We start from the raw sequence: 22,403 nt of genomic DNA on the forward strand, positions 1-22,403 counted from the left end.
CAAGCAGCGGAATGACAAAAGATATGTAAAGGTGGAGGATATGTGCTTTTGGGCATGAAAATTTAGCAAATAGCCTAAGGAGAGACAGAAATGCACTAGCCTGTTTAACAAGAGTAAATGTAGGCCTCTCATTTCAAATCGCTAGTCAGTGTGACCCATAAAAGTGTAAGCCTCCCCCCCCCAAAAAAAAAAAACTTTTTTTTAGAATTTCAGTCTAATCCCTTTCAAAATATCATCTAAAACAACAACCCTGGAATGTTGGCCATATATACAACAATAACTTCTCTATTAAATAACAAATAAAATTAATAGAAGGTAAACCACCTGCTATCAGCAGGCAATAATTCAACCAGCATGATCTTAATTGCATTGTTATCTCCAATTATTGGCAGTTTTGGGCATTTTAAGGGTGAAAAATAGGTGGTTTGCTGACAACGTCTACCTTGAGGAAAAAAATTGAGCTTTTTATAGAAAAAATCTATTTCAAACTGCTTAAATTCAAAAGCTGGCAAACTAGTAAAGTCAAAATGTTTTTAGATGCCAGCAAATAGTACAGAACATTATTCTTCAAACAAAGAATTGTTTGTGTTAAGACAGTATAATTAATTATACATATTTCCAATCATTATGAGGAAGCCATACCCTTTTTTTTAGTGGAAGGTGACTTTCCCTTATCCTTTAGTAAGAATCCCCCCATACACAGAAGTGTTCAGGATTTTTTTCTCTCTTGTAATGGAGGTAGTTTTTTTTAAGACCACACTTGCCACACTACACAGGAGAATTATCACCAGCAGATATACTCAGTTTATTTGCCTGTGACAGCCACTTTATATGTGATCAAAATGAGTAGAGATTATTTTGTTGCAGTTCACTGTCTAATAAAAGTATTTTCCATATTGATATGTTATTCATAAGTAATAGAGGTTGAACCACTGTCTTACAAAAACACAAAAAAAGCTTACCTATCCACAGTGTAAGCAGCCTTGTTTAAGCCCCTTGCGAGGCCATCATTGATAAGAGCGTGTTTAAGGACCTCTTGAAGGGATGAATTCAAACCCATAGGCCCAGCACCAGCAGGGACATCATCCCTAAAAAAAGGTATCCAATAAAAACAAGCTTGAACAAGCAGTGAATAATCATGTTATTTAATCAAAATAAATTGGTATTTAGTCTTAGTCTTTATCATGGCAAGTCCGTGCAGATGGTTGAGTTAAATTGAAAACTTGGGATAGACTTGTATAGAAGTGGCAATAGTATCTGCATTGCAACATACTTGAATAAACCTACTATAAATAATTTTGTGAATTACAATTTGAAGTCAAGATATTCATTAGGTTTTCTCATGGGCAATGAAGCAACACAATTTCATTTTTTGTAGCATTGTAAATGAAACACAATTTCATTTTTTGAAACTGTAAATGAAGCAACACAATTTCATTTTTTGTAACATTGTAAATGAAAATGACCACATTCCCTATGAATGTGCCTTATTTGATTTATAATGGAAAAAAATTCCTACATCATAAGTAAGCCAACCGAAATGGAAAAAGTAAGCTGAAATGAAAAGCAAAAATGAATAGTTGGTTAAGAATTCAAAAAATCTTGAGCCAAATTTATGGTTAAATATGGTTGCCCTGACTCCAAACCTGTCTCACTGTGGCTAATTGTAACTACAATTGGAAGCAAGAAGAGGAAGATTAGAAGCAATTAAGCGAGTGAAAAATTTGTATGAAGCTAAAAGCACTGTTTGGACTCCAAGTGCTGGTTTTCAGAAGAATAAGTTATTTTGTTTTTTAAGATGTTGAGAATGTCTATAACACTAAACCTTCCATATTTCTTGAAGATTGTTTTAAGCTTCAAGTTATGAATTCCTTTTAGAATAAAATACTATAAATAAATATCTTCACTGTAAAGATAAAAAATAATAATAGCCATAACAAGAGCAGAGCATATAAAGTTGTGAGAAGAAAGCTCAGAAATAAAGATGATTTGAAGAGGAGTTTAAGTCCAATGATGTATCATTTTCCCAATTTCAGGCCCCATTAATAAAACATCCCAACTTTACCAAGGATTAAACCTGCGCGTAGGCATGGCTAATGCCCATAGATGGACAGTTATGTAGCCCAAAAAAAATGACAGAGCACCAATTTATGAAAAAAAATTCTCAAAATCTAGGGGCAAGGGACAAGTCTTTTGCTTTTTTTAGTGAAAATACATAAAAAGGATACTTTTCAATAAATATACCAAAAGTTATTTTTCAAATCTAGAGGAAAAAACATAGGGGGAGGGCAAGTAATCCCCTCTTCAATTGGTGCCAAAGAGGGGGGAGGGCAGGATTTCCCCAAAGGATTGCGAATACCAAAAGTAGGGAAGAATTTTCAAACCCCTACAACTTCTCTATGCAGACTTTATCAGTTCATGAAACTTCTAAGACCCTGTACTGCAAGTTTGTGACCACGCAAAGAAATATCTTCCAGCATGCATCAAAATTGTCCACCCCCCCCCCCTGGATGTATCTACCCAAGGCTCCAATACCAAAGTTAGTAAGTGTGCAGCTGTGACCTTTGGGTATAACAATTTCATAAGCTGTTTGTCAATTATGGCATTGCCCCTCAACTCCCTACAATCCAAGGCTGGCCCATGTATCTGGCAAAACACTGATAAAATAATTAACTGTCCTGAAAGCTAGGATAAAAAACATATCTAGCATAATACTGACCCAATAATTAGCCCCTTAGAATTAAAGACTAGCTAGGCCCACATATCTAATCAAACTCCACAAAATAATCAAATCTCCTACAAAGCTACAAAATAAAATTATCCTAAGATGATTCCAAAGGCAAAGGGTGTCAATCCTTTTTGCTACCTTATAGTCTCTTTCATTCAGATAGTAATGCTGTAGCTATGAAACAGGATTATGCTTACAAGAACACATGTTGAAAATGACTTACATGAAACCAAAGCAAGAGAAATATTAGTCCTTTTCCAGGAGAATTACATATAGGCCTATAATATATTACCAGAAACCACTAGGCCAGGGCGAAAAACTAAATTAAAAAATTGTATCTAAATAGGATCTTAAGAATATAAACAGATTTACATTAAAGCTACACAAAAGTCTAGTAGTATGTAAATGTAATTTTTCACTTCACTTTCAAAATATGTTACAGTAATTGGGAAGCGAAATTCAATTAGGCTATACAGGCAGATCGCTCGCTGTACCACTGCAGATTTAACCAAGATATTATGACATAAACCTAGAATTAAGGCAAGGAACCATATTAATGAAACAACTTCAGTAAATATTTTGCTGTTCATTATTGAATAATAAATAAAGCAAATTTACCCCTTGATGTCTTTTTTTTAATGCTCTTTACAAACATAATAATTGTTTTTCTTGAAAATTCAAATTTAATCCACAGCAATGATTTAATAATCCACAAGCATTGATTTATTACAATTAAGTTGGATAGGATATTCAAAACAATTCCTCCATTTTTCTGTCCACCATGTTTCTTAAATCACAGCTTGGAGTGACATAAGGATTTTTTATCCTTGTGATGCTCCAGTGAGAAAAAAAATTTGTTTGGTGTAGATTGTGGTTGTTGATCTAGACTCTTGTGGAGGACTCCCAATTGTAAAGGATAGGGAATGGCTCTGCCAGGAGCCATTCCCTATCAAGGTGGGACTCTTGTGTCAGCTTTTATATTTTTTGACATATAGGTTAAGTGGCATAAAACTGAATATGGTGGATTTATTTTGAATTTCTTTCATCAACTTAATCTTGACAAATCAATGTTTAAGAATTAGCCTATACAACTTTTACAAAATTGATTTATAATGAAAGAGTAAGTTTGAAACAAATGTTATAACCTAACTGATCTGGTAAATTTATGGCAAACCATATACTGGTAACTGGCTTTTGTATAAAGTGAATATACCACTTGATGCCTTTTTTTATGCTCTTTACAAAAATAATAATTGCTTTTACCTTAAATTCAGATTTAAGCACTTTTTTTGCTCTGACTTAGCTCTGACATATAACTGACTTACCAATAAAGCAAACATACCACTTGATGCCTTTTTTATGTTCTTTATGGATATAACAATAACTTCTACCACAAATTCAAACTTCAGCACTTTTAAAGCTCTTAAAAATTACAAATTTTCAATTAAAATGTGAGTTATCTGTTGTTTCTGACAAAATAATACTATGTTTTCTCCATGCTGTTTTTGACAAAATAACTAAGCTATATTTTCTCAGTGCTAAAATTATTTGTAATAAGGTTAGTTTATGTTAGGTTAAAAAGTGCTTAAATCTCAATTAAAGGTAGAAGCAATTATTATATTTGTAAAGAGTATAAAAAAGGCATTGCGTTGTATATTCACTTTGTACAAAAGCCAGTTAGGATAGTGGTTTGCTATAAATTTACCACTGATCTTTATATCCCAAAAGTATAGAATGAAATTATTATTTTATTGGGTCCTACCAAGGGCTTAAAATTGGATTGGCAAGAAAAAAATTATATTCAGAAAGAGCATCTAGTGGTAGGCTATGTTCAATTTATGTGTAGGTGAATAATATGAACAACAAAATAGGTAAAATTCTAGTTGATTGACTTCTTGCTATCTTGGAAAGGGGTTAGGTTAGGCAAATGAAACTTTCAGGGATGGATCTAAAGGCTAAAGTATGTCCCGGAAAGGTATTTTGAAGTACTCACCTCCACTCCATCTCCCTCTAGAGCGCCCCAGAATATGCTTACATGAATGGTCTATACCTATTGAAATTTTGACAAACCAACATTTTACCTTAATTTTCAGTTACCAGTTGCTTTTTCTCCGCCTTTAGTTCTGAAAATAAAATTCCTGTTATTTGAGTAGAATTCTGAGCCATGTCAATATTTTTTTTTTCAAAATTTAGGAAATGTATTTGCATATCTGTAAAACCTCATAAATTGGGATTAATCAAAATTGTGAAGCTGAAAAAAATTTTATTGTACTTCATTTGAAGCAGAAGATATATTTTGTAACGTTTCACTTTTATAACACACATATTTATAGGGATCATCAAAAGTGTGGACCCTCTAGAGGGAGAAGGAGTGGAATTGGGTACTTCAAAATACCTTCCTAGGACATATTTTAGCCTTTAGACTCATCACTGAAAGTTTCATTTTCTTAACCTAGACACCTTTCCAAGACACCCAAAAGTCAATCAACTAGAATTTTACCACAAAATGTTTACCACAACTTTAACTTCATAATATGCAGAAGAATAGTAGGCCTAGTTGTCAAATTTTGAAAAAAAAATTCTACATAGCCTACTTTGCCCAAAACCTTTACCTAATTTGCCAATATATAGCCCAGATTGCATGAACTAGGCTTGACTTCAGATACTTTTTTCCATTTCTTGACTTGGTCATCATTAATCAAATTTATTTTCATTAATAATGACCAGTAACATGGCAGAATGCAAGAGAAATTCATAAGTTGGGCTATATATTTGCATTATAGAGGGAGAGAGTACAACATAGGCCAATCAAATTAATTTCAAAACTTGCCAACTATAATTTTTCTCCATATTATAAAGCAAGAATTGTCTTCTAAAAAGGTTTATTTCTCTAAGGCCTAATTTGCTAGGCTGTCAACTGTAAGCTGTAGATTGCAATAGAGTACCTTCACCTGGGCCTCTATGGCCTCAGAAGGACATAAGGCCAAGATGCAATTTCAATGGTAGTGGCTGTAATATTTGGAGAGCTTGTTTTAATGAGATTTTTAGAATCAGATCTGAGATGCAAATAAATCTCAAGAAGATTCCTTTGAACCAAATGGTTCCTTAGGTTATGTCTTAATATTCTCAATGGATCCCAAGCCTAAATCAAGAACGAGAACTGTATTTGGAAACAGCTACCTACATACAACCCTCCCCCCCAAAAAAACTTTGATACACTAACCAGACTTAAAGTTTCATGATTAATAGTCATAAAACTCGCAAGATTCCCAAATTGATTTTTAAAGAATATTTCTTCTTTAATCAAGAGTCAAGACCGACAAAATCACTGAAATAACTACGTGGGTGAAATTTGAAATCCTTTAAGCAATCCAGAAAGTCCTTGCGGACTTGAGGAAAACAGCTCAGCGTGGTATATTATTTTTGAATTGAGGGTTTGATATTTTTGTTAATTTTTTGGGTATAGTGGTGTGTTTTACCTGGGATGCAGGTAAAATGGGATCCACATCACTCTCCTGGAGTGATGGTGGGGCCAAATGCAGTAGGTCCAAATAATGAGCAAGGACAGGCCCCCATGTACACAACATTAATTCCACAAGTTGTACCTATGTCTCAAGCTGTACAGTACCAGGGTCAGGTTATACAGCAGACACCAGGATTTAATCAGGCAAGACAATCACCATATGTCACAACTCTAGCCCCCCCACAATAGTCAATACAGTCAGCAGCAAATCTATATCTCACCATACTCTCAAAATAGATTCATTGCTACAGTCCCTACATAAAATTCATTTGAAATTTTGAATTCAATAGATGAAAATTACCCACCTCTTTCCCCAGATGAAGCCATGAATTTAGGCAGTGCAAACCCTAAAGAAGTGGAGGGTATCATAAATTTCCCTAAGCTAGGATTATCTCATGACTTAGGAAAAGGAGCCAAAAGAGCTATATCCCCAACCCTCATTGAGGAAAACAATAGAGTTGCAAAAAGTCGCTACACAGCTCCTCCTAAGTACAACCCAAAAAATAAGAGAATCCAGATTCTTGACAGATTTGACAATAGAGTAATCTTGTCTAGCAAAGTTGAAACAAAAATCTTGCCTATGGAAAGAGAAACCACTTTAAGCCTAAAAGAAGCATTGAAACCTGAGCACTTTGAATTTGAACTGAGCAAAGATAAAAAGAGAGTCACAATATTTCTTACAACTGAATCTGCTGTAGCAAAAGCATTGACAATTAAGAAAAGAGGTGAAACAGAAGTCCAAGCAGAGGAATTTAAACCCAGATGTCAAGGAGTAATAAGAGGAATACCTAAAGAAATCACTGAAGAAGAGATTAAAAGTGATCTTGAATCTGAGTCTAATGCTAATGTGAAATCTGTAAAAAGATTGAAAAGAATTTAATAGAGAAACAAAAAAATTAGAAGATAGCCTATCAGTCTGTATTACATTTGAAAATAATCTCTTGCCCTCAGCTCTATGACTATATGGTAGGAAAAGAGAAGTTCAAGGATACCAAAGGCCTATTATCCAGTGCTTCAAGTGTCAAAAGTATGGACATATGCATGCACAATGCAGGGCACCACAGCCAGTTTGTCTCAGATGTGCAGGTCCTCACCAGTCAAAAGATTGTGAACTTAAGAAAGTGACATTAAAAGAAGAAAAATTCAAAAAGTATAGCTGTTTAAATTGTAGGGGTAACCATTCTTCTACTTGTGGATTGTGTAGGGTAAGAGATCAAAATAAAAATATTTTAAGATTATCTCAAGAAAAAAATATTGGCTTTAATATGGCTTCCATAGCATATAGATCCTATGCAGATGCATTAAATAAGAAAAAGGCCATAGAGATCAATGAACAAAACCAAATCCAAAAAGAAATTCTAACAAAGCTAGTGATTTTTGTTTCAAGTGCACCAGAAGTGGTTGACTTGAGGGACTTGGAATTACAAGAAAGGGTCCAGAAGTTATGCTCTCTTATGAAAACATTATTCAATGAGAAACTAGAATCAAGTGAAATTCTAAAGCTAATCAACATAAGCCCTTAAATGAGAATTTTATCTTTCAACACTCAACCAGTCAAAAGAGTTAAAAAGGAATTAATTGAGAACTTTGCAAAGAATAAAGGAATTGATATTATCTGCCTACAAGAAACATGGCTGACAAGCAGAGATACATGTTTAATGAAAGATTTTCACATAATTCGAAAGGATCGAGAAGAAGGTAGAAGAGGCGGATTGATTACAGCCATCAAAAAGACAGTGTACCATCAGGTATTAAATTTTGGATCATTAGTAAATCAGAAGGTAGAAGTGTTGTTGTGTAGAGTTTATAGATATAGAAAACCAGCACTGATATTAGCCAATGTGTATAACCCAGAAGAAAACAATATGGATTTGGAGACTGTTTTTAATTTTGTAAAAAATGATGTAAAACCAACAGAAGAGTTTTTAATAGTTGGGGATTTTAATGCCCACTCTGATATTTGGTGTGGTTGTGGAAATAAAAATGGTAGTGGAAATGCCTTGGAGAAAATCCTAGAAGGACAAGATGAAATAATTCTTTTGACACCATATGGATTACCCACTAGGGCAAATCCACACAGGGGTTTATATTCAACAATTGATTTAGCCTTTGCATGTGGTAGAATGGCAACTAAGACAGCTGTCACATCAGAAATAACTAGTGACCTCATCAGTGACCACTTTCCTGTAATTGTGGATATTGAAGGCAGAACTGAAAGCCCAAATATTCATAACCAGCCAAGGTTCATTTTCAAAAAAGCTAATTGGAAAGAGTACAGAACAAGTCTGGGATCTATTGAACTGGAGAAAGAACTCAATTCTTTTCAAAACATAGAGGACAAAATTTGCAAATTCCAACAACTTCTGCTGGAGACAGCAGAAAAAATCATACCACAGAGCAGAAAAGGGAAGACTAGCCACAAAGAACCTATACAGTGGAATACTGAATGTGAAAATACCAAGAAAGCAATGAATAGGGCAGCAAACAACTATGGAAAAATTCTATCTACAGAGAACTACATTAAACTAAAGCAAGCTAAAGCAAAATTTGTAAGAGCCACAAGTGATGCTCGAAGTGATTCATGGACAAAGTTTTTAGAGGGTTTAAATTTTAGAGATTCATATGGGAAAGTCTACAAATTTATAAAAAGAATGGGTAGTAGAAATAGCCCTCCAAATCGAAACACCCCAGTGCAATTTAATGGAGAGCTAATATTTGATGACAAGAAGAAAGCTGAAGCAGGAGTTAGGCACCTAAGTCAGACCATAGGCAAAGAGGATCCATTTATAAAGACAGTCCTTCACTCTAAAGTATTTTCTAAAGCAAGGAAACTTGCAGAGGAGGAAAGTAATGAACCATACAATTTGCCTTTCACAGATGTAGAACTAGAAGTTGTGTTAAATAAATTGCCAGAAACAGCCCCTGGGCCTGATAGAATCCACCCAGCATTATTGAAGAATTTTCCAACTAGATGGAGACAAGAACTATTAAAAATAATTAACATTTTATGGAAAGAGGGAAGATTTCCAGATTGTTGGAAAAAAGGCATAGCTTTAATGATACCAAAACCGGGTAAAGATAATTTAGTGGAAAATCACCGATTTATAACATTGCTGCCGGTTGTAGGAAAGATCTATGAAAGACTGGTCAAAAAAAGGTTGGTTTACACAGTGGAAAAAACACAAATTCTTCAAGATATTCAAAATGGATTCCGACAAGGGAAAAGCACAACTGATAGTCTTCCAAGCATTTTGAGAGATTCACTCTATGCATTAAATAACAGGAAAGTCATGATACTTATATTTCTAGATGTTAAAGGTGCATTTGACAACATTGTTTACCGACAAATATTAAATGGACTTGTAAAAGCAAACATCCAAGGCACACTGATGAATTTTTCAATAGAATATATGTCTGGCAGAGAAGTTGCTGTACTTGTTGGAGAGTCAAAATCAGCATTAACATTAAATAAACGCAAACGCACAAAAAAAGAACTAAAGAAAAATAGAAAATTTCAACATTAAATACACACAAGAAATGAAATTCTCGACAAAAGTACACCGATTATGTGTAGAAACCCCATCAAGAGTAACATCAGAGAGCTTTCGGTGCAGCATTTCCAATTTTAATGTTTATCAGGTATACTATATTTATTAATTATGGCACTTGGTATTTACCAAGTGACATATAGCAATCGCAAATTCTGTCGGTCTGTCTATCCCGGTTTTGCTAGTTGATGCACTTCCAGATAAGCTAGGAAGATGAAATTTGGCAGGCGTATTAGCATTCATGGGAAATTTTAGATGGCACGGATAGACCATTTACATTTAGCGCTACGATTCTAAATGAGTAGTTTGCATAGGTAGACAATGGGACCTGAACAAAAGAAAATATATCATAAACACTAACTTGTGAAATCTCGAAATGGCACAAGTGCATTAAATGATTCTGTCTAGTCTTCATTAGTGCTGTTCGGGGTACAAAGAAACTATTTAAAGGGTATTCTTCTCATTCATAGCACAAATAATAGGTTTACTTTTTGGAGCACAAATCAACGAATTTTACATCTATTATTATTTGACATTTTATTAATTGGAGTTTATAAGGACCTTAACGAAGAACCTGATAATACATCACTCTCTCTTAAAAAAAAGAAAGATTCAGCTTTATGTTTTTCATGAAGACATAAGAAAAGCCGATCCAAAAGTTAAAGATCTAATCGAAGAAAAAGCAGTAGATAAAAACGTTCAACATTTTATAAGAGCTTTTAGCGATGAAATAGCAGCAAATATAGGTTTGGAGTTTATAGGATGGTAACAAAGATGGTAAACATTGCATCAGATTCAATTGAACTTCATATACAAATTATTAGGTAAGGAAAAGCAATAGCTAAGGACGTTGATAATTCCAAGGGCGTTGACAAAATTTTATCGGTAAGATTGAAGCAGAAGCTGGTAAAACCACAAGAGATGTAACGGTGAGAATCTCAACAGCTTCCAGAAGAAAACAAATCCTATAAAATTGATGATTCTTCTATATATTAACAGGAAGGGAGAATTGAATTCACACCGGATTTTCTTAACTCAATTGTGACAACTTATTTCACATCTCGTGAATTAAAACACAAGAATAATGAATATATATACTTCCTTTAGCCGAAAACTGCGTCTTTATTTACAATATATTTTTGTTAGAATTATAAAAATTTTTAGTATTTTCCCAGGTTGGTTGCATCAAACCTAAACTGAAGCCACGACACTATGAAGAACCTGATATTATGTCCAGTTATAAGAAAAGCGACAACCAGAGCCAATATATGCGAACCTGCCCGAGTTTGCCGGGGCCCAAACTTGAAAGCGGCCACAGAGTTTTATTTTCAGCTTACATTTTGAGATATCTGGTGAAAAAACTACTACAACTACTAATAACTCACTGAAGCACCAAACTGCCTGAGGCCAACACATTTACGCACGCTCCTCCTCCAACCTAATCTATTCAAGGCTTCCCTCTTTACAACCTCCCAGGAAGTTCCCGTTTCCTTTATATCTTTATTTGACATCCTCAAAATCCAGACGAGGACGACCTGCTTTCCGTGTAGCCCCAGACGGTTGGCCAAAAAGGACAATCTTCAGCAATGAGTCATCCTTCATTCGCAGAACGTGGCCTAGCTATCTCAACCTTTCTTTCATTATAGCCCTAGAAAGCGGGATTGAACCACATTTTTCGTATAAAATACTGCTTGAAATACGGTCAGTCAGCCGGGTACCCAGAACAATCCGTAGGCAATTTCTCTAGAAAACATCTAGTAAATTTGCATCTGCTTTTTGGAGCGCCTATGCTTCAGAGCCATATTTGACCACGGTCATCATTCTAGCTTCTAATATTCTAATTTTGGTTTGCAGACTTAACTTTCTATTCTTCCAAACTTTTTTTAACTGTGAAAAAAAAAACACCCTGAACCTTAGCTATTTTACTTTTAACATCTTCACTGGTCCCACCGTCTTTGCTAATAATACTACCAAGGTAAGTGAAGCTCCCATTCTGATCAATCTTTTCGTTATCCAACGTAACCTTTTCATTTTCACTTTTTCATATCCTTGGTGACTTAGTCTTCTTAACATTAATTTTCAAGCCTATTCTAGCACCCTGAACTAGCAAAACCTCTAAAAATTCATTCATTTTGCTCATACTTTCATCTAATATGCTTAAATCATCAGCATAATCTAAGTTCAGGAGCGTTTTTCCTCCCCATTTGATTTCATGGTCTGCAATCACCGTTACTGTGCCCCTTAAGACGAAGTCCATCAAAATGATCCATATTAAGGGGGATAGAACACAACGCTGCTTAACTCCTGATTTAATACAAAACCAGTTGCTAACCTCATTTTCTACCTTATCCGCAGCCGTATTATTCTCATACATAGCAAAAATCACTTCAATATTTATTTCTAGTATATCATATAAGGATAAAAACTTTGCTAACGCTCTTCTATCAATAGAATCTAAAACTTTGTCATAATCGATAAAACCGAGGACTAAAGGTGTTTGACAACGAAGAGACTTCTCAATTATTAACTTAAGAGTGAAAACTTGGTCGACACATCCTCTACCTTTTCTAAAGCCGCACTGTTCTTTCCTTAAAACTTTGTCTACAGCATATCTCAGTCTAAAAAGTGACATATTACTAAGTAATTTGCTATCTACAGAGACCAGACTAATGCCTCGATAATTACCACACTCACTCTTGTCATCTTTCTTATACAGTGGTTTAATTAAGGTTTTCCCAAAATCATTACGGACTCCTCCTTTTTCAAAAATCATATTCATAATCTTCAGTAGCTTATTCCTAACCGCAGAGCCATCATGCTTAAGAAACTCATTTATCACACTATCAGCACCTGGAGCCTTATTATTTTTGAATCCTTTTAGTACTGTCGCTAATTCGTCCTCACAAAACAAATCTTCCTTCACATCAAAGGCATCACAAACTTTTTCCTTTTCATCAATAACTTTTCCTCCAATTGTATCACGGTTTAGCACATTCTCAAAATATTCCACTCATCTGTCTTTAACTTTTTCCTTATCACTAATTGTCACCCCTTTCCTATCGTTAACTGAGACTAGTCCAGATTGACTACTCCCTTTCAATTTATTAACATGTCAGTATAATATTTTACTATTATGCCATCTAGCTGCACCTTCCAGATCCTCAGCAATTTTATCCATGGCCTCCACTTCACATCTCCTTAGTTCATATTTTAATACTTTCTCCACTTTCTTTACATTCCTTTTGTTTTCATACGACCTATTACTCAGATAATTCTTGTACAAACCCCTTCTACTCGCTATTGAACATAAAGCTTTTTCACTAATATTCCTACTTGCAGTCTTAGCACTCTTCCTAAAGACACCATCAGCAACTTCACATATTGTTTTTCTAAAATTATTCCATCCATCTTCCACATTGTCAAATTTTAGACTCATAAGTTTAGTATTCGACTGTTCCTGGAAGGTTTTTCTCAAATTTTTATCCTGGAGTCTACCAACATGATAACTTTCTAGGACTTAGTTATCCTTCCGAAATATGAGCTTTAAATTAACCTTAGACACTACTAGATAGTGATCTTTACTTTTAACATCAATAACAGCATTCCTATACAACCTACTACTTTGTATTGATCCTGCTAGTCTTCGGTTGACAATAACATAATCAGGACGGTTTGCTGTTTTACCATCACGTGAATACCATGTCAACTTATGGACCATTTTGTGACCAAACACTGTATTGATTATAACTAGGTTGTTATACCTACAAAATTGAAAAAGTCTATAGCCATTACTGTTTTCTTTTCCTACACCAAATTTACCTGACCAACCTGGGCGTTAAAATCTCTAGCAAAAACACCATATTTCTACCTGGTATCCTGTCTATTTGCCCCTGTAACTGTAAGTACAATTCATCTGAGTCACTAGTATCTCCGTCAGTTGATTCAACAGGGGCGTATACTACTATAACTGATACTCTGAACTTTTTAGTCATAAAGTCAGCAATTAGTATACTATTATTAATACCTTCCCAGCCAAAACAAGACTTGGCAGCTTCCTTATTTATCATGAGTCCTACTCCCTGTCTATGTACCCCATCCTTCCTGCCTGAGTATACAAATTCTATGTCACCTAATTTCATGCTTCCTACCCCTGGGATTTGAGTTTCTGATGAAAATAAGTCATATCAACAATCTGGTGAAAATAAATCACAACTTTGAAAAGGGTCATTCCATGTGAAATCACCCAGTAAATAATTAATTTGAAACCCACCTCTTTAGATTATGATGAAACTTGGCACAATTGTTGCATTTGCTATCCTATTGATAAATACCTAATTTTATTTCTCTATCTTTTAGTTTTTTTTTCTACAAATTTTTTAATTTTCTTAATTTAACGCAATTTTAGGCCTCGGATTTTGCGTCTAGAAATGTAACTTGTAGCTTAAAAAATTAATATCTTGAAAGCTATTTGAGATATCACCATGAAACTTTGCACAATATTTAATTAATATATTTAAAATAAAGAAAAAATACATTCACCAACCTATCTCAACTCCGAAATATAATAAAAATATTATAATCAGAATTTTTTTTATTTGTAAACCATTGTCAGGATTTACTAAAATTGCAATATCTCAGGTCTCAGACCTGGTAGAGTGTTCATATTTTTTTTACATACTCCTAGATACATAGGCTAACAGATAAGCAAAAAAGATGCATGGCTTTTTCACATGTTTGAGGGATATTCAACATTATTTATGAGTAACAAAATTACAGACCAACTAAAAGAATACGCAATTTGAAACATTTGGTTTGAAAGTAAATTAAAGTTTAATTTTAACTTCTCTTGTATTAAGTTGTTATCAGAATAAAAATACTCAATTAAACAGGATGCTCAAATCACTTTGAATTTAAAAGTATTTACAAAACCTTTATGAAGATACATTGTAAATTATTTACTACTGATCATGTTTGTATCAACTATGAAGTGTTTAAAATTTTATATGTCCACTTATTTGTTATAATTATTTCTAAAATCAATTAATTATTGATAGAGCAAGGAGTGAAGACCTATAGTGCAAACTTCTTGTACAGTGATGGTGATTTTTAATTTTATTAAGTGAAAAGTGAAACATAACAGTTACAGCATATAACTGTGATTTCCATTAAATGTTTTTTAATAAAACTATTTAGTTTTGAAGTAAAGATGCATCTTTTAATTTTGGAAATCAACAAGAGTCAATTTTCTCTGACTCGGTGATTGCGTAAAACTAAGTGAATAGGCTAGTTACAGGTTGTACCTATTTTCTTCTTGGATTTTAAAATGGGGTAAGCCAAAATAAAAATGACAAATCCTCAAGCTTCTAGTATTGGTCTATTTAAACAATCAGACTGTTTAAGACAACTTATACACCTTCCAAAAAATTACAATCTTTATCAGAATTAACCGAGGAAGAAAAAGAGTTAATTCAACTTAGTACTCGAATCGATTTAATTGAATTTAAAAATGTTTGTTCCCATCACAGCTACTACTTTCTCAATGTGACTATTAAGGGTGAAAAATATCAAACAGTATGCATAGATCCATTAAAAAAACACAAAAAGTCACTAAGAAGTGTATCTTTAAGTTTTCAAAACAATTGTGTGACAAAAAAAGTATTTTAGATCAAGGTCCCAGTGATAACCGGTCGACCTTGCGGACGTGGTTACCAGATCTACTTAGAGCCATAAGACCTACAAATTCAAATTGTTGTCAAATTAACGCATGGCCAGACAAATCGGTGGCGCTTCCCATTTTCATGACAATTGTTCTAATTTTTATTATGTATTTTACCGGGTTATTTACCATTTTAAGGATGTTTGTTGATATTCTTTTTTTTGTTTTGTTTTTTTAAATTTCCTTCATGTCAAAACTCCTGTGAAGAAAAAACTAAAATCACTGAAAATGAATCTGATGACAAATTAATGATTGAATTGGATTCATTTGAATCTAGAAATGTCTCCCTTTCACAAACAAATGCAACCTTAGATGATTTGGGTTTAACTCCAATTAAACTTCATAATTTGTCATCATGTAGTAAGGGACCGTATTACAAAAGAAAAGTTGAAAAAGTAACAAAACAAGTAAAGAAAAAATCTCCAAACTCTAGATTATGACATTGAAATGTCAGAAGACGAAAAAGAAGACAAAAGAAATTCTTATCAAACAAGCAGAAGGTTTTGATAAGCTCGTGGGCCTTTTAAAAGAAAAACTTATGTCTGTTGGGAAATCCCAAAAAGTTCAGATTCTGACTTTGGTGCCTGAATCTTGGAGCCAGAAAAAAGTTGCTACAGAATTTCAGGTGATCGAATATATGGTAAAACAAGCAAGAAAACTTAAAGGAGAGAAAGGTATCCAAGCTATCCCTGACCCTAAAAAAGGTAACACACTCCGAAAACACAGTTAAACTTGTGACAGACTTTTACCAAAGTGATGAGAATTCAAGAGTTTTACCCAGAGCAAAAGATAAAATGAACATTAAAAAAATATTTATATGCAAAAAAGACTTATTCTCAGTGATTTGAGAGAGCTTTACTCTTGTTTTAAATGCGGATGCCCTTACTTGAAAATAGGATTCTCCAAATTTTGCAGCATAAGACCAAAGTGGCGTGTCCTTGCTGGGTCAGCAGGTACCCATACAGTATGTGCATGCAGCATACACCAGAATGTAAAATTTTTACTAGATGCTGTAAAAATTGAAGAAAGTTACAAAGATTTGATCAAGATGTTGGTTTGTAATGTTGAAAACAGTGAGTGTATGCTACGCCATTGTGACAACTGTCTGTCTGATGATGCCCTGATTGAACACTTAACTGCAAAATTGAGCGAAGATTATGATTTAGAAGAAGAAATAATTCTAAGCCAATGGGTTAATACTGACAGGACAGAAATGGTTAAGCAATCAATCAGCGTTGAAAGCTGTATTTCTTTACTGAGCAAATCTGTAGAAAACCTAATCCCACATTCATATATTACAAAATCACAGTCTAAAACTTTCAAAAAACTGAAAGAAGATCCGCCTTTGAATACAGCAATTGTAGTAATGGATTTCAGTGAAAATTATTCTTACACCATTCAAAATGAAATCCTAAGTTATCACTGGAACAGAGGTGGATGCACAATTCATCCAGTTGGACTCTACTTGAAAAAGAATGATGGAGTTTTTATTTCTAACCATTGTTTCATAAGTGATAATTTACAACATGACACTTCTTTTGTGAATTATGTACAAAAAGAAATTTCAGAATGGCTGAAAGAAAATCATCCCAAAATAAACCAAGTTCATTATTTCACTGACGGCTGTACTGGTCAATACAAAAATAGAAATAGTTTCAAAAACCTAACCAACCATCATGAAGACTTTGGAATGAAAGCCGAGCATTCATTCTTTGCAACAAGCCACGGGAAATCAATATGTGATGGCTTGGGGGGAATTGTTAAGAGAATTTTGCGAAAACCCAGCCTTCAACTTTCAGATGAAAATCAAATCAAGACATCAACAGCAGCTTATGACTTCTGTAAAGTCAACATTGAAAAAGTAAACTTTCACTTTATTGACAAAAAAAAATGCTGAAGCTTTCAGATTGGAGTTAGCATCATGATTTTTAATCACCAAGACTATTCCTGGTACTAAAAGTTTCCATTATTTCGAACCATTAAATACAAATGAAATTGAAATAAGGAGGACTACTGATAGTCCTAATCCTACTCTAATGTTTTCTTTTGATTCTGCTATGGATTGGGTCTGCATTCAACCATCTTTAAACGATTATGTTGCTGCAAACTACAATGGAAAGTGGTACTTTGGACTCGTTAAAACTGTGTTTCATGAAGAAGAAAATGCTGAAATTCTTTTTCTTCACACTCCAGGACCTGCTGCCAGCTTTTACTGGCCTCAAAGAGAAGACTTGTGCGTAATACCTTTGGAGCACATTATAGTACAGTTGATGCACTGCAATCAAGTAGCACTGGCAGAATGTGCTACTTCAAAAAAGAGTATCAGAAAAACAGAAGAGTGTTGGAGGAAGTGGAAAAAATATAACAAGCAGAACTAATAATTGCTGTAAAAGATATTGATTTTTAGACTTCAGTTTTTATTTTATTTCACATTTATTAAATGTAAGTAAACCGTAATATTTATAATTTCTTAATAATATTCTACTTTTTGGAATATTAACTAAACATGTGAAAAAGCCATACATGATATATAACTCTGACAGTGCTATTTTACTTTTTAGCTATGAATGTACCCTCTTTGACTTTCTATCTATTCTGTTAGATCTTTTCGGCGGTATTGTCTTAACATCTCTAATAATTTACTTTCTTACTGTTCACGGTTAGTTTCCGGTCCCTGGCTGTAGATTAGGGTTATTTACTCAAAGATCGTTGGTATTAGAGGGAAATATAACTGTAAATCTCAATGGAATTTTTTTTTTATATTAACTTAAGTTAATTGCCACCCTTTCATCCTCTTGAGTCTGTGCCTTTTTTTCCGAGTTTTCTTGTTTTTCCCTCTTTTTGTCCTCTACTGTTTTACAATATTGTGTTAGAGAGTTGGTGATAAACTAATCCGAATAAGAAGAAATGTTTCGTCTATTTCACCGCCAAAATTGATATCGGTACATGATTCATCATTTTTGTGTGTATGAGCTATTGAAAAAATCAACCCTTAATCGTAGGACCTAACCTTTTATTGGTAGGGCTCTAAAATGTCAAAGGATTAACATCCTTGGAATCGAACCCAGGTCTCCAGGATAAAAGCAAGATACCCCAGAGGTCTGTCCTGGGCCAAAATCAACATGATCCATTTTTGCTGCCCTGGATAAAGCTATGGAAGTTGTGTCCGAGGGGTGGGGCTACTGAACACTCGTGTGCTTAAAAAACATGGAGACAGGTTGGCTTTTACAAGCCTTGTGTATCTTGCAGCCATTATGACTCTCCCATTTTATACCTTCATTAATTTTGTCCTCTACTCCCTTATTATTTTGGTCACACTAGTACCATTAGGCAAACCCTGCAAAAAGAAAATAGAAAAGAAAATTATGAGTACTGATGAGGACAGCCATTACTTGAGGGGAAGGGAAGGGATATCGGGATTTTATTTCGGTGGACAAGTAAAACCAGTCATGACTTTTTAACTTTGTGTCAAGATAAAAGGGGTGTGCATTGAAGCCACCTCCCTCGATGTAAAGGTATGAGACTCGTTGCAATGAAAAATTAAAGTTTGTCAGCTCTAACTAGTGGTACGCTGCGGCAAAACGAATAGATCGGTTCAGGAAAAAAAATTCTGGGGAAAGACTAGGGGCTCCATGATGTAAAGTCTTCGAGAGATTTCAAAAATCTTCCTCTATCCTCCTTCTGTTTGGTGCAATTTCTGCCCAATGTATCTTTGTTGATACTTTACCTGTATTTCCTCTCTAAATTTCTCTTATGTAAATCTTATCCTTTTTTTATGCGCTTGTATTTTCAAGATCGTTTTCGTGAGGTTCAACGCGAGGACCGACGGCGTTGAAAGAAAAAAATGGTCGCGCAGTCAGAATCAAGCAAGGAGGGAATAACCCAAAACCTTTCATATTTCCGCTTTGATTGATGATTGCTAGATTGATTGCCTTATTAAATAAATGTAGATTTCTTTCACAATGTGTGTAAGATTTATTAGAGGCAGTTGAAAATTACTCTTCATCTGAGAAAAATCAGGAATTATTACTAAGATTTAAAGAAAAATAAGAGAATATAAAAGGTTGATAAAAAAATGACAGAAGCTTAGAGAAGAACAGAAGGAGTTGGAGTAAGCTTTCAATCTAGGTAATATAAAAGATTTCTGGTCAAAAATGAAATCTAAATGTTGATAACAGAAAGCTTATCAGATACCCCTGCGCCGATACTAGGTCAATTTATTTAGAGAGTGTAGAATGCATAGAATTAAGTAATGAAAATTGGAGCGATTTTTCGTTGTTCCCTATGAGAGAAAAGGATTATGATTCGGCAAGAGAATTTTGTCAGAAGAATTAGAAAAGTTGTTAGGAATATGAAAGGAAAATCTGGACCAGGAGCTGATGGAATACAAGCAATTTTGATAAAGAGGTCACTTAATGTGATATTGCATGTGTTAGTTTACTAATTTAATAGAATTATTAGTAATGAAGTATGGTCTTCTACATGGAGAACATCGATAATGGTACCTATATTTAAAGGGGGAATCCCAGAGACCTCAGAGTTAAAGGCTGATAGCGTTAGATCCTATATTTAGCAAAACCTTGGATAAAATTTTAGATAGCCAGTTAAATGATTGGCTAGAGGGTTTTGGAGTTATGAAAGAAGAAGAGGAGGATTTTAGAAAAGGTTTTAGTACTACGGATAGAATATTTATTTTAAGTTGATTCATTGAAAAGTGTGGATCAGGAGAAAATAAATTATGTGTTGCGTTTTTGGACTTAAAAAAAGTGTTTGATAATGTTAATAGAGTTCTGCTTAAAAAAAGGCCTAGATGATGTGAGGCTGCCTTCTTGTTTTATTCGTTTGGTTGTAAATATGTATTTTGAATCTAGTGCAATATTAAGAGTTCGTATTTTAAGAGGATGTATTTTGAAACTAGTGCAATATTAAGAGTACGTGGGTCGGGTCTTTCAAGACCTTCTATAGTTAAGAAAGGAGTAAAGCAGGGAAGTGCCTTGTCACCTCGACTTTTTGGTCTTTTTATTAATGTCGTTACTGAATTTTTAACAAAAAATGGGCGCCAACAGTCAGATTAGGTAATAGAAACGTTTCAGTGCTGTTGTTTGCGGATAACACTGATCTAGTGGCAAATTCAGCACATAATTTACAGAAGCTACTGGATTTGACAGAAGATTATCTTAAGATGAAGTGCCTTCAGGTAAATGTTCATAAACCAAAAGTAGTTGTATTTAACACGAGGAATGATAACTATGAAAGTAAATATTCATTTAAGGGGAGAGGAGATTACCAATGTAATGGAAGATGGAATTCACATATAAAGGGAATAAAAATTTTTCGTTTCATAAAAGGGTTTTTTTGTTGAGAATAATTCCCATTCTACATTACAGAGTAGAGATTTGGGGTAATGAAAAACCGGCTCAGCTACAGAATTTTCGATAAGTGTACTTCAAGAGATTGTTTGGGCTGGATCGAACAATTCATTCCCGGTTTTTAAATGGCGATCTCGTTATATGGCCACGAAAAATTGCAGAGTAGTTTCAATGCAGCTTATGAAGATTTACTCTCACAGAGGAAAAATGATCATATCCATTAAAAATAAAAGAAATTTTAGACAAAACCACATTTTCTTTTGTTTGGAATGAAGGCAGAGGACCAACGGAAGTACAAATTGGGAGAATGAGATTAAGATAGTACTAGAGAGTCGAATGATCCAAAAATGGAGAAAAATTCAGAAACATTAAAGTTTAATAAGGATGTTATGGAGGCTTATGGGCAGGAGTTCTTCTTTAAGTTGATTTTGCCAGCTAGATATTTGTCGTTGTGGATGAAGCTCAAGACTGCCTGCTAATTAGTGCAAGATTTAAATTAAGCGCTAAAGAAAGATGTGCCAATGAAGACAGATATAGTGAACCACTTTGCAGAGCTAAATAGAATTATTTAGTGCATTGCTTAAGCCGGTTAAAATGGATAAAATTTTAATAAAAAATGGGATAAAATGGGTCGATACTTCCAGGTGTCTTAACTAGTACGTCCCTTAAGTTCATTTTTAGAATAGCAAAGTATCTGGAAATTTTGTTAAATAAAAACAAAAAATAAAATAAAAGAATTACAGCATAAAGTAAATATAATAATTTATTTATGCATTTTTCCAAGTATTAAGTGTTTTCAATGATTGTGTTTTCAAATATTAAGTACTATTAGATTACTGTAGTGTTTCATTCAAGTGTTTTATGATGCTAACTCATCGGAGTTTATGTTATTTATATCTTTCTTTTATTTTACTGTGTTCATGGTCGTATATTTGGCTTTAAAATACACTTATCTGTCTATGTATAATTGACGATAGTTGTAATGATTCCAGATACCTTGAGTAAGAAATCAGTATGGTTGTATCTCTTCTTTATATCTGCATTCACTTGAGACTAACTGAAATAATGCCAGTTGATTTGCCAATGGGTCTTTTTGGGAAAGTCTTTTTAATTAAGACCAGTATCTGGTAATCCTCTGTATATACCTCCGACACGGCTTGAAGTAACAAAGAGGATTGAATCAATTGGTACTTTCAACCGCTGGTATTTATTCGAGAACGAGAAACAAAACATAAAAGTGAGACAGAAGATGGACCTGTGATAGGTTCATACACTTGCTGAAGTTAGAAAAGGTTTTTTGCACTGATGAAAATCTGAATATTCTTCACAAGAAAAAGATCAAGAAACCTTACAGAGTATCAAATGATGAAATTATAAATCTATACTCAAAATTATCTACAGTTAAAAAAAAAACAATCATTCTTATGCCTACCCGAAAAGATTGTATGGCTAATAGGCATATAATCATATACATTACACGTTACAGGATCCTTTGTCAAAGAGGGAGATGGTTCGAATC

The 22,403-nt window shown here is 34.0% G+C and overlaps 1 long non-coding RNA gene across 1 annotated transcript in view; it reads right to left on the reverse strand.

Annotated features, from left to right (window-relative positions):
* Positions 1 to 22,403, reverse strand: part of LOC136034895 (uncharacterized) — a 122,427-nt gene that overhangs the window by 69,244 nt on the left and 30,780 nt on the right. Inside the window, exon 3 of the long non-coding RNA XR_010619278.1 lies at positions 963 to 1,088. This is a non-coding gene — a long non-coding RNA (uncharacterized LOC136034895). The remainder of the gene's footprint in view (positions 1 to 962; positions 1,089 to 22,403) is intronic.

The sequence above is a fragment of the Artemia franciscana genome, chromosome 13, assembly GCF_032884065.1.
Source record: "Artemia franciscana chromosome 13, ASM3288406v1, whole genome shotgun sequence".
NCBI classification, from domain to species: Eukaryota; Metazoa; Arthropoda; class Branchiopoda; order Anostraca; family Artemiidae; genus Artemia; species Artemia franciscana.